The sequence below is a fragment of the Protopterus annectens genome, chromosome 8.part0, assembly GCF_019279795.1.
Source record: "Protopterus annectens isolate FY-2018-M chromosome 8.part0, PAN1.0, whole genome shotgun sequence".
Taxonomy (NCBI): Eukaryota; Metazoa; Chordata; order Ceratodontiformes; family Protopteridae; genus Protopterus; species Protopterus annectens.
Genome location: NC_056741.1, coordinates 1174806702 through 1174819299, shown reverse-complemented (window position 1 = coordinate 1174819299; position 12598 = coordinate 1174806702).

Here is a 12598-nt window from a genome sequence, read left to right as displayed (position 1 = left end):
TTAGATCTACAGAACAAAAATCACTGAAATACAGCTATTGCTTCATTGCTAAATATTCCCACCAACATCCTCCACAAATCATGTTAGTAACTTTATCAGAAGATAAGAATATCATACCAAACACCTTCGTGCTAGAGGACTTTGATTATTCATATTGACTGTATACCAATCAGATCTGAAAGCAGGAAGAAATGTCCCCTTGCTCCTTCTCACCCAGAGAGAAACTAAAATGGATATGCTCAGCGCATACAAGAATTTGTTATACAAATGTACTAAAGCAAATTGTAAAAATTACCATATCGCTTTCTAATCCCAATGATCAAGTCAATATAGCAAACAAATTTAATGCTAACTGTACCCCACCTGCCACATTATTGCACCCACTGTCTCTGAAAATTTAGAAGCAGGCAGACTGGCAAATAAATTCATGTTTTCAAAATTAGCCAAAAAACACTAAATATGTAAGCATGGTAGTTTAAGAGTCAAGATATAAAAGCACCACACTGCCAAATTTCTCAGAGAACTTCCCATCCTTATAAAAAAGGAATAAAATTAACCATAGGAAAATTTTAGCATAGCAGGATCTACCTTAGGATTAATTTTCAGTTATTTGTAAGACTGAAGAACTTCATACAATTTGTCAGGATATCTGGATGAAGGAGCTTGAGTGTCAGGCATGCTGCCAGCTGTTAAGAAAATGTTCTCTAGAGCCACTGAAATTGGAGCAACAGTTGCTGGCTGGGTAATTCCAGTTTAACAGGTCATAAAATTTCCTCTGACAGAAATGAATTTCAGTCTGCACATACTGAAAAAATGTTGATATTCTGTTAAGTCTCAGTAAAAGAAAAGGATTCTGAGGAGATGCCTTCTTAAGAGTTAAAATGTTCTTGGGCAGATAAGTTATTATAATCGTCATATTCTCCCTCCTGTCCCTCTCCCATCTGACAAGGATTCAGATGGAGAATTGGAGGGGAAATCTTTTTTCATTTTCTGTCAGAAAAGAATACCTTAACTTGTTAAACACAAGCAGTTTGTCTCCATAAATCTTCGCAACATTCCTAGATTTGTTTCCTTTTCCTAGTAGAATCCCAGAAGTCAGACCAGCTGAAGCAAGAGGCATTAGAATGGAGGCCAGGCAAAAATGCATCTATGTACTACAGCTGGAGCCACTCCATCTGACAAGCCTGATAGGAGTGGTTCTTTCTTGTCAAATAAGGATGACCAACAGCCAGAGAGGACGTGACTGAGACAAACCATTGTTTCTAGTCTGGGTTCTATTGTACAGGGACCAGGTAGACAGGCTAGGCGGTTCAAGAGACTGGTTTTGTCCACTGATGTCACTCCTATATGGTTGAGGTACCAGTGTCCTGCACTACTCCAGTCTCCTTACTCAACCTTTTCAGAAAAACAGTAAGTGGAATGTATTATTCCCAAAAAGCTACTTATCTGCATAGCTTGAAAGAAAGGTAAGTGACCATCAGTTCCACGATTCCTGTAGTGCAAACACTTTGGCAAGAAAACAAACTTTTGGCACCATAACCCCTCCTTTATATGGCTTTCCTCAAGTATATCTGTGGTTAGAGTGCATGGAAGGTGCCATAAAGCACTGAGTACAAACCAGTGGTCATATCCTAGGCAGGGTACAACTCATTTAGCTTGGGCTACTACAACAGTGATCATTATGTTGAACACGGTGTCATAGTAGAACTTGCTAGTGCAGACACAGGCAATTTAACTGGTTTAGAGAAAAACAGCTTCAGCTTTCTGAAGCATGGGCCCTGCTGCCTAAGCCTTCTAAGCTTTGTTGAAAGGGATGTTATGTCTGTCAGTGCATACTGCTTGCAATATGACCAGTGCTTCTGACACCACCCATGATGGTTTTAGTGAATATCTAGATAAACTTAACGTAAATACATTCACCGTCTGCTTGATTGCAAATTGCTATCCAACAGATCCCACATTACAAAATTAGCTAGTACTCTGTCTAAACAAAACTGTAATTACTGTTCTATGTTAGACCCTGTCTTCAGCTTTTTACTTTAGACATCCAAGCCAATACCTCAAAAATGTAGTTAACCTAGTTTGATGACTACGGATGTTCCAGCCCTTGCTGGAGCTGTTTAGTATGCACATTCCTGTATGCAAAAAAACAGTCTCACTGAATGAAAAAAACTGCAGCATAGAAACATTTGACAAAAAAGTTGTTACTACCTCACACCTAGTATCCAAAGAGGAATACCAATATAAAAAAAAATCAGTGTACTTATGCAGACAACGCTACATAGCGTTTTCACCATAGTCCTGAATCTAGCCCACTGAATTTCCAAGAAAATCTGATCGAAGGAAGTGATAGTACTGTACTCTTCCCTTATCAGACCCATATCATTGAATACAGTGACCCTCTGGAATGTGCAAGTCCAGGCATATTGTTCAACTGAAAGATTCAAATGATTTCTGACCAAGGAAATAAAATGCCTTAAGTCCTTAAGCTACCCTGACAGACCAGCAAATTTCTCCATATATTTGGAGACCATTCATCTGCAGAGACAACTTGTGTCTTGCTTTTTAATTAAAAACCCAATCCTATTTAACCTCATACTTCAGAAAACCAGTGGTTCTACAAACAGCCACACTAGGGACGTAAATATATAGCAACAAACAAACAAGACTTGGCAGAATGCTCCTAAATCAACTTAATACAAGCATATTTAATAAAGTGGGCAGCCACAGTGGTGCAGCGGTTAGGCTCTTGGCTGGGGTGCCTTATGTGTGGAGCCTGCATGCCCTCCCTGTGGTCGCGTGGGTTTCCTCCAGGTGCTCCGGTTTCCTCCCACATCCCAAAGACATGCTCTAGGTGGATTGAACACTCTAAATTGGCCTTAGGCACGAATGTGTACCTTCTGTGGAAGGTTGGGTGCCGGGCTGGCAACCCGACACTGTAAAACTCCACTGCCAATCATGAGTGGACAGGTGATCCGCTGTGGCGACTCCTAACTGGGAAAAGCCAAAAGAAGATCAGTAATGGCCAAACTACTACCTTATCTACCTTTTAACGCTAGTCTTTATGACTGAATGGGTAGTCAAATTTGACCCAGGATTATCATAATCTGGAAGGTTGGCACTATTACAACTCAAAGAATAACACAAATGTTTGTCTGTCTACTTAAAGATGTATATGGCTAGGCATCGTATAGTCACCAGGATTGCTAGTTTAGTCTTGTTCTTATGCTCCTTCATTCTCATGTTAATTTGGTAACAAGTTCACAATAAAAGAATAAATATTTAAAACTGATTTTCTAGATGCAGAGTTTAGGAAATGTTAGGTACAGTAATGACTTCTCATTATTGTAAACCATTTTTCTGGACTTCCATTTTTAAAAACTTTCAGCCATTATCCTCCCCATATTTTATTTGAATTTGTTAACCAGGATAGATCTCTTATCACAACTGCCCGGTTTTAGTCTTATAGGTATATACTAGGTGAACTATCACCATGGCCTTTATAAGCCTAGCCAAGAAACCTAAACCAATTATGTTTCCATGTAGTTTGGTTGTCTATTTGGAAGGGTATGTTAGTTAGGAGGAAGACAAGGGTTTTGTGGAGGTGTATGTTAGGAAATATTTTATTTACCTGACTCAGGGAATATTTCACTTCCTGTTGGCTCTGTGCAAAGATAAGAGCCATACCATGGATGAATATACAAATTCTCATCCAATGGTCAAGGTTAAACTTGACTAGGGTCAGGGATGAACTCTGCTTCACATGGATGGGAATCCTATTCCATATCACTGGGATCTTTTCAGACATGCATCTGTTTTGTGCAGCATGTTCTATTTATGTTACAGTTTAAATCCTTAGATAGTGTTTCTGGTGCTATTTGCTTTGCAGATGTGCAAAAGATCCAGAGCTGAATGTGTGGAGACAGTAGAGATATGGCCTTAAGGCAATTTGTAGGACAGTGTTCTAATACTCTGGATTCTTCTGGTGAGGAATGTCTGTGGGCATTCCAACTGTTGCAAATGCCTGGTGAGATACATGGCAAAGGGGGGTATTGTATTAAATGATAGGTCTGATAAGGGCAAAGTAAAGTGGTACTATTACTTCCTTGGACCTGGATGCTATACTCTTACTTAGAAGTTGGATGACAGAATAATTTTCTTCTTACCATCTTTGCTTCATGTTGGTCATAGTCAAGATTACTGTCTACAGATCCCTAACTGTTGAGTCAACTCAGATGTATTTTTATGGAGTAATTAGCTGGGGTTGATGTTTACACAAAGAGCACTATAGTGCACTTAGCAATGTGTTTTTATCCTTGGCTTTGGCACCAGTCCTTTTCTGTGTTAGACCCTCTTGCAAGATGTCAGTGTCATTGGGGAATCTAGGATAGTTCCTAATTTAGTCAATTGTAACCTTGGTGGGCCAGAGGCCCTTACCATTTTCTTTGACTTTCCAAGTAGATGCCAAACAGGATTCTTAAGTTTTCTGCTGATGACCAATTTAGTGGTGTTAGTGGCCACACCAATCCTGACCTTTTGGGACCTGTCTGAGCCAGACAGCAGTCCAGTGAGTTATGTAGGGATTAATTTGATGAGTTTATCAATACCCGAGTGAGGTATTATATTCAACACCTAGGCCAAGACAAGTTAGGTGGTATGCAGTTTTCCCTTCATCCATCATTGCCTTAGTGACCCTTAAAGTTTACCAGGTTAAGTAGGCAAGTACTGCCTTTGATGAAAAACTGGGATGGTACCAGTGTCTGTATGTTTCCCAATGTCTTTGTTGATCATTTCCGTGATAACTCATTCCATGGCTTTGCATTTTAGACTTGTCAGACAATGGTCTGTAGTTCCTGTGGTCAGTTGATGGACCACCTTTGTGAAGAGGGATGACTGTTGCAGGTATTTCTCTTGGTACATAACCTGTTTTGAAGCTGTAGTTGAAGAGTGTTTGAAATGGTCCTGACAGGTCATGTTCTGAACTATTTAGGAAGCAGCCTAGAATATTGTCTGTGTCCACTGAGGAAGTGTTTGTCCTTGACAAGCCCAACCAGGATCTGCTTACTGCTGATAGCATGGGGGATATGCTAGAAGGGATTTCACAGGGGGTAGCAGGGGTTGAGTGGTGGGTGAAGTTAGAGTTAAATTTGTCAGCTAGCAGATTCACTATATCACCCTGCTGGGTGAAGGTGGTGTCATTTACCTCCAGTTCATTTCTGTGTGCTACCTAAGGTTTGAGACATAGCTGAAGGTCTTGTGGTTGTCCTTAGCCAAATAGGCTATAATGACCTCAAATGCCCTTATTAGACTTGTTTCTTATTTACTTTAATCAGTGAGCTCTTGTCTTGGAGAGTTGGTCTTTATGTTGGCCATGACACTTTTTCCTTTTGTTATATACCCTATTAAGGTTAGGATTCTACCAGTATGCTTTGTTTTGGTGTTTGTGAGCATACTACTGGTTTGCACAGCAGCCTTTTAGGCAGTCATTTATGTTTGTATAGGGCTTCTGTGAACAATACGACAGTGAAAAAAGAGAGTCAGTATCACAAAAGCATACGAGACGGCGTTCCTCGAGAAGTACCAAAATATCCAAAAGTAGTGTAAACTGAACAGTACTCTCAAATAACGATCCACATTTGAACAGACAGTGGTTTTATTTGAAAGCAAATCGCATTAAAGGCAAATCACGTAGGCAAATCACGTAAAACACTCCAAGCGTTTTTCGTTCGGAACAATGTCCGAACTTCTTCAGACAAACACTGGCACTACTAAGAAGCTTGGTTTAAATAGTACGTTAATTATCACACCATTTGTAAATAAATCAATTAAGACCACTTAATGCCTAAATCAGAACAATGAAGTTAATCAAAAAATAAATAAATAAATCTAACTACTTGAACCAACCCAACCCACTTCAACGAAGCAACTATCATTGCATTAAGGTGGAAAATTAAACAAATAAATGAGTTAAAAATGCCCGTTGTATTTGTAAATAATATATGACAACATAGACTGCCTTTGAATCAAAATCATGACAAACTATGAAGAACAGATTGATAGAGACTCTAACCTACATATATTATAAATATAATTGTCACTACATATAGTTCTCATAAATGAATGAATAAAACGCTGAATACTTGTTCAGCTACACAAAAATGAAGAATCCTTCATCTTGTCAATCAATTAAAACACACTATATCTCCTTGGCAAAAGTAAAATTTCCATCTAATAACATCATTCTCACAGAAAAAATGGTGGATCCACTTACATCTATCTGACAATGTGTCAATAAAAATACATATAAAGATATGTATCAACAACTATACTACGTTATTATCAAAATGTTGTTTAAACTTAAAATAAAAGTGACCTTTAATAGACTTAACAGTCTGACTTATATTTTAATATCTACATACATTTATATTATTAAAAATTCATATTTCCTACTTATATATGAATAAAATAAATAGTTAATATTTGGTGTTTAAATTCATATTTCCTACTTATATATGAATAAAATAAATAGTTAATATTTGGTGTTTAATATTTTTAATTTTAGCTTACATAATGTGTGTTAAATTATGTTAACCACTAAAAACCTGTGAACAATGTTATATAGGTTGCTATGATCTCAGGGTTCAGGGGAAGATTTGAATTTTGACAAACTGTTACTCAATAGGATGAAGTCTGCTTTATAGTAGTTTGTTACAGGTTTAGTTGAGTTTACAGAGTTTATTTTTATTTTGAAGGAGACAGCTTTGTGATCTCATTTCACCAGTGAGGATGCAACACAGGGAGAGGTGCAATGCTTTCCCACATTTCTGACTACTAGGTCCAGTATTTTTGAACCTCTAGTTGCAGCGCACACCATCTGGTGCAGAGTATTTGTGTTCAAGTCCAGGAAATGTTGTGCCTGTAAATTTCAGGCAGTGCGTGTTTCCCACTCTATAAAGGGATAATGAAAGTCCCCTCTGAATAGGGTATAAAGTTGGATGCTGAGTGTCTAATTATGATATTCTGGGGGCATAGATTATGATATTCTCGGGGCATAGATGGTGACCTACAGCTCACAAAGAAATGGTACAGCACTATCTATGGTGACTTGCATGTGAATAACTCGAGGGCACTATCCTGCTTAACCAAGCTAGATGTATATATTTTTTACTGATGTATACAGACATGTCTGTGTTGCTGTTGCTCTAAATGTGTGGATGGCACTGTGCCCTTGCACTGATGAAGTGCTTTCTGTGGCTTTAAACCAAGTCTCAGTGATGGCGCAAAAGTCTATATTCTCCAGAGTGAGGAGAGATTGAAGGGTGTGGAGTTTCCTGTTGAGGCTCCTAGCATTGAGCAGTTATACCTTAATGTTACTTTTTTTTTTTTTTTTGCTGTGTAGGAAGGCTCATCATTTTGGCATAGCCTAAAAAGCCTCTAATGGTGGTGATTAAGGTTTTAGGCCATATCCAAAAGCCCAAGGGGTACAGGTGCAGACAATCCTTGGCAAAGCAGTGTGGTCTGTTAACCATGTCCTCCCATTCTGACAGACATTTAATCCCCCTGGAGTGACACCAGAAAATAAGCCAATTGTTAAAATTAAACTCAATGCAAGGTACATACCCGTCTGTGACATATTGCTAGAGATCCATAATTGCTCTTCATATAATGCAGTGAGGTATGCCTCAGGTCATTTATACCCTCTTGAACTTGACAGAATCATATTGGTGCCTGTGGTGCACTGACTTGAGTGCACATATGATATTGCAGATCCTGGCAACCAAATGAGCAACCATTTTCTTGCCTAGCTTGGTGAGTGGGGAATGTGTGTGTCAAGCAATGGAAATAGCTATGACAAGGCTTCTACGTAGAGAGTTTGCTTGCCTTATGGGCTTCGATTTTGGGAGTCCATTGGGTGTACTCATATGGGCGTTTGGTGTTCCTTTTGGTGTGTGCTTTAGACAATAATAAGAATAGATGTTGGTGTTTTTAGCCTTGGGTCTTTGAGCTTGGGAAGGTTTCTTTAAGAGCCTCAGCACAGGATGGTCTGTGTTCATGATGGACAGAAGCTCCTAGGCAAAAAAAGGCACTTATCGTGGTGGTCTTTATGGGGAATCTGTCTCCTGCACTGGCATTTACCCTTCCTCGAGGACATTAACCCCAAACAGCACCAAAAAAATAAAAATCAAGAAAAAACTCCAAATCTGCAATGGTGAGAACCTCAGCAAACACGAGTAATGACAGAATTCAAAAATGCAGTAAAAATAGCAGAAAACAGACATAGGCAAACAGACCGAATGCTGTTTCTAACCAGACTGGTGGCAAAGAAGTTCCGAGGATGGTACGCCTGAATGTACCTTTTAAGCCCTACACTACTCGTGGAGCATTTAGGTGACCTTCAACAAATCTTTAAAGCAACAGTAGGCTTTGGTAGACTGGCCAGATGTCAGGCATTCATGGCAGGGAATCATATACATGATGAATACTGCAGCAGTGAAGGCACAGACATCTACTGTTATGGAAAGATTTTACATAGCTGTACTTTCTCCTGTATACAGCACTTATCAGACCTGTTAAGACTACACTGCTCCCTTAATGGTGTACCTCAATCTCGAAAATCCCCAGAGGTTCCGAACCAAAAAATATCTGGTTACCAGGATAGGTTGGAAGCCCTGCCCCTGTATTTAGTCTTATAGATTTTCAAGAGGGGATCTATGCCTTTCTCAACTTCACATTAGAGATCCATTGGTCCCAGACTGCTTATATCTCAAGAATTTGAACAATGTAGTTAACACTAAAATCAGAGACCTAAACCTTTGTCAGCAGATAAAAATGCAAGAGATTCATTACCCAGCTCTCCTTTCTGGAAATGATTCAATATCTTCCTTCCAAAGTAAACCTGGATAACTGGATGGCTGCTCTCAATTTTACCTTGGGACTAACCAACTGATTCACCCATTCAAAAAAAAGTCAAAGGCTGAGGGTAAATATTAGCTAGGTGTAAACAAGCAGACTAGAATAGCCCTGAAACTCCTATGAATCCTACAGAACTTTATTATATGGTACCCATTTGCCATGTAAGGGATTGGCCATCATCTAGTTGTACTGTTTGAATACATTACGAGGCATATATGTCACAGATGCGTAGTCTTTATCCAAGCTGGATGTATCAATTCATATGAAACAGTTGCAAATAGAACAAATGCAGAATGTACCTCAAAACCACCATTCCATGCCATTATTTTTTCAGGTCACTTTCTTCACATATTTTGACTGTCACTAGAAAAGTTTGGAATAATTAAATCACTGGTAATCCTGTATCATGAGTCAGAACATTGCAAATAATTTTTGTCATAGCCATATCCCTCCCCTCCTAATTTTTCATTTCTGCTCTTGGTCTTTGCAACCGACTTTATTAAATGTGTAGAGTACGCACACAATGCCAATGATTCTGCATGGAGCAGATGTTCTGTTTTATTGCTTATCACTTTCTATTTCTGGTACTGAACGAAAAACATTATTCGAACACTGAGTTGCTCCTGCATGTGATCCAGCTATACATTAATTTATTTCAAGTCATGTCTATCAGATGCAGCATGTGATGGCTGAATGTGTGGCTCATTTTATGCTGGCCTTTGACAGTTATCAGCCATGTCAGTTTCTGTATTCTTACATCCCTGAGCAGCAGTTTCCTGCAGAATTCTCAGTCTCCATGGCAGTGGACTTAAATTTAATGGTACATTATCACAGTACAATGTCCACAGAAGCATACTATGTGCTGTGGTGCCCATGACTGCTTGTACTTTCCAGAACCACATATATCACTATATCACTGCCTTTAACCAAGGGAGAATTTGCAGCGTTAGGAACACTGAACCAACTAATCCAATATAGGACTACATACAAAGTGCAGAATTAAACATATATACACGTGTGTGTGTATATATATATATATATATATATATATATAAAATTACACACACACAGACACATATATTCATAAATCCTAGGACTGTCATGTGATAACGATCACTCAAGTAAAAATATTCTCACAAATATAAAAAGACAGCACCATTTTAACAATTGCTCTGCCTAATAAGAGCCTAATAAGAGCATGATATGGCTATCTTTTCTGGTGTGATTTTTTTTCAGTTAAGCCCCATTCTTAAAGTGATCTCTATATCAACCGTGTGACTTCATGTTACCTTTCCTATACCCACAGTCTTTTAACTCTGATTTAGAGCAACATTGCCCTGTTTATATCTGTATATACATTATGCTTTCTTCAATGACTTACTTCAAAATGTTAATTGCAGCTCCTACTCAAACATGATGATCTTTTTCTTGTTTCAGCATGGGCACAGGGGCTGTTTCGCTTATAACACATTGAAATATCTTAGCTGCAGACTGTTGACTGTGGAACTAAATGATCAGAAAGGCCAAGGTTCAACTGAAACTGGTGTCAGAAGCCAAATAAAGTTCTGTTGTACAAGTTGTACCTACCCATCTTTGTGGGTTGTGTCCTTCCCAGGACAAAACCAGCCAGCTTCTGAAAGCTCTGGTTCCCTCCTATACCTTCTCCCTGACTGCTGACTGGACAGCCCTGTGGAGGGAAAATTGTTCCAGTAAAGATTTCTTCAAGACCTTCTTGCCCAAAAGTAAAGGGCTGTATTCTTTCTGAACCTCCATAACTATACATATAACATCATATCAACAATTAACTATATACAGCAGTAGGGTGATGGTGGATTGGTACAGCTATAGCAGCAGTGAATAATTTAAACATCTGCTGTTATGGGTAAGTGTAACATTCACTGCTGTACTATATTCTTCATTCCTGGTGCTACAGTAGCCTTTAGGCTATATGGGCTGACTACTCAAGCCTTTTCTACCTGGGATAAGGAAGGAAATGGATCCATGAATCCCAGGAGAAAGCCCTTGCAAAGCCAGATCTGGATCTAGAAGGAATCTAGTTTGTAATGCCTTGTAATAATATGTACAGAGAACCATGTAGTTCTCTTTAGAATATTTCTAGAGTCCACCCGTTTCCAATATACCATTGAAGATAAAGCTCTAGAATGAGCCATTATACTGCCTGGAACTGTTCTACCATGGTGGGTGTAATAAAAAGCAATGGCTGAGGACATCGGTCTAGAAAGTACAGTTTTGTACCTACCATAAATGTAGATGTTCGAAGATCCACATTGCTGCAGTCCTTACACTTGGGTAGTCCGCTGTCCTCGGTCGGCCCGAATATCAAAGTATTAGGCTGACGTCGGTCAAGGCGCTTAAGACTGACATCAGGACGTCAGGGTATAAATGCGCATGACCGACGTCATATCCTCAGTCTTTTCTTGCCCCAGATGTCAGAAGACCCTAAACAGAAAGGTCAAAAAACCAAAATACAACAAAAAACAACCAACCACCCCTGTACTAAGCATATGTACAATATATACAATATTTACAATATGTACAACCCAAACCACACAACCGCCTCTAACTACAGAGGGGAAGGAGGGAGGGTAAATTGGACTGCAGCAATGTGGATCTTCGAACATCTACATTTATGGTAGGTACAAAACTGTACTATGTTCTTCATCTCACATTGCTGCAGTCCTTACACTTGGGTAGAATCCCAAAGCAGAGATAAGGGAGGATGGCAAAACTATAAAGCAGTAGGAGCTGCCAAAATGCCCTGTAAAATTGCAGTGGCAAAACCAGCCCTTGATTTAGAGTAAAGTGGAAGGTGATAATGCTTAGAGAAAGTATGCACTGAACTCCAAGTAGCTGCCTCCAAAATATCTTTAGTTGCCACCCCCCTTAAAAAGCTGTAGAAGTGGCAGTAGCCCTAGTGGAATGAGGCCTAATCCCAGCTGGAACCTCCTTGCCATGATGGGAATAACAGAAAGCAATACAAAACCCAATCCACTTAGAAATAGTTTGTTTTGACACAGGCTTGCCCTGAGAACCCAAAGCAAAAGAAACAAACAACTGCTGAGACTGCCTGAACCCTTTAGTTCTGTTCAAATAATATCTCAACTGCCTGTGTATATCCAAAGTGTGCAAAAGCTTTTCCCCTTTATTTTGGGGGTTTGCATAAAAAGTAGGCAAATGAATAGTTTGGTTTAAAGCCACACTCGAAACCACTTTAGGCATAAAGGAAGGATTAGTGCAAAGATACCCTATCCTTATGGAAAATTAAGAAAGGCTCAACTGCCATAAGGGCCTGTAATTCAGAAACCCTTCTCGCAGAGGTAATGGCCAACAAAAAAGCAGTCTTCCATGATAAATATTTCAACTCAGCAGTAGCTGCAGGCTCAAAAGGTTGTAGAGTGAGTTTCTCCAACACAAAATTGAGATCCCAAGCAGGAGTCGGAGCTCTCCGTGGGGGTCTTATATTCTTTGCCCCTCTAAGGAATTGCTTAAACAAGGGATGAGAAAACAATGGTGGTTCACAGTCATAGTGAGCAGAAATTGCTGCAGCATGAATCTTAATAGAAGAGAAGGACAAACCTTTGTCCAGTAACTCAGTAAGATATTGAAGAGCCACACTTAAATTAGGCTTAGAAACATCAAATTCCTTTGCTGCACTCCAAAATAA